The sequence below is a fragment of the Rhinolophus sinicus genome, chromosome 16 (genome assembly GCF_057876585.1).
Source record: "Rhinolophus sinicus isolate RSI-liver-muscle chromosome 16, RSI-T2T, whole genome shotgun sequence".
NCBI classification, from domain to species: Eukaryota; Metazoa; Chordata; class Mammalia; order Chiroptera; family Rhinolophidae; genus Rhinolophus; species Rhinolophus sinicus.
The window spans coordinates 74,770,458-74,772,093 of NC_142516.1; the positions used below are offsets into that span (position 1 = coordinate 74,770,458).

Below are 1,636 nucleotides of genomic sequence, written 5' to 3' on the forward strand. Positions count from 1 at the left end.
GGTCCAGCTCTCCGGCAGCTGCTCCTCCTGGTCTTCCTCAGACTCAGTGTTCATATGCACAAACTGCTCCACCGTCCTTTGGAGAGCTTTGGCCGGCACCGTACCCTGCTCGCTGCGCCATTTGTCATGCAGGGAGGCCTGAGGGGTCTCTGCTCCCGCTCCCCATACAAGAACGCAGGATATGGTGAGGCCAAAAAGGAACACCCACGGAGCCATAGGTAGGGGAGTCATACCACTATATTCTCTCTGGCGGCACTATACTCTCACTGGAGGCTGGATCCACACTGTTCGCAACCCGCCATCCACGCTTGCCAGCCCAGCCGCCATCTTCTTGCTAGCCCCCATTCTTTCTCTCTCTCCCTCTCCTCGGCTCTCCTTCGTAGCCGCAGCAGTTATATTAGTGGCCAATGGCTCACTGGTTACAGCTGATGGCCAACTAGCCACAGCTGATGGCCATGCAATCACAGTTGATGGCCATTTACTACCTGAACCAGCACCTGTCTATGTGAGGCCGAGAGCCTGGAAACTACTTTCTGGGGCTCTGCCCCCACACACTGGAAGGACTGCCCCCTCTCCCTTTGAGGAAGGAGGCTGTCTCGAGTCATAAAATGCCAAAGGGGTGGCTCCTCCAACTAGCTGTCAATGTCTGTCATCAGGAACTATGAGCCAGACAACTGTCACCTCGACTAATGGGCCCCAGGACTCATCCTGCCCTCGCTGCTCAACATCTCAGAGGCTGAGTCCAGGGTAATGCTTGCCATGGAAGATAAGAATGTTATGTTCTTGCTCCAGGAACCGCATTCTCTGTTCTAATTCATGACCTCCGCCCTACACTTCCGTCCTGCCTCCTCCCAACAGGTAGTGAAGGCCATCCCACCACATGCAGAGAGACCCTACATTTACCTTGTTGCTTTGCGTCCCTTGCTTTTACACATAGCTTTCTAATTATGCCCCACTGCCCCATACCCCTTTTAGGATGAGATATTATGCAGAAGCTACAAGCTCCCCTCCACATCTCTGCTTAGCCTACTCTAATAGCTGCTCAGTTGGTCGGGAACATTCACTATTGGCTTTCTAGCGTGATGTTCACTTATCTGATGTAGTTAAGCCCCTACCAGTCCCCATAATGGCCACTATATTGGAAACACCCTGAGCCAAATGAGCGATCCGGCTCATTCCCCTTCTCGTAGGTTTGGTTGTTGCAGCGGAGTTACAACTGAAACTGCCTGACTACTGGTTCCAAAGCCGATCATGAGTCATCAGTGGAAATCACTGAAGGTGGAGGATGGCTGGCCACAGTCCTAAGTCAGTTACACGTCCGGGTTAATTATATTTACACTTAAGAGTAACCCAGTGCACATTCAAGTTTTCCCAATTATAACCAGTCTTTTGCAGCTGTTGCTTATTTAATCGGGATTGTTTTACGAGGACCACACCTGGTATTGGCGGTAAACTTCAAGTTTAACCCCTAACGTTTTCGGTTTTTCATAAAACACTGCAGAAGAGATGGTTATACCAACATTTTACACCAAATTAAGAAGGGGAAACATTGCTAACGCAGGAAAAGGAGTGAGAGCGGTTGTCTTATGGGAAATGTAGTCTTTATGGAACTGGCGGCCGCGCAGGACCCTGGGAA

General features: G+C 50.7%; 1 protein-coding gene across 1 annotated transcript in view; it reads left to right on the forward strand.

Annotated features, from left to right (window-relative positions):
- The window catches only part of LOC148755031 (uncharacterized), a 57,178-nt gene that overhangs the window by 55,092 nt on the left and 450 nt on the right, over positions 1–1,636 (forward strand).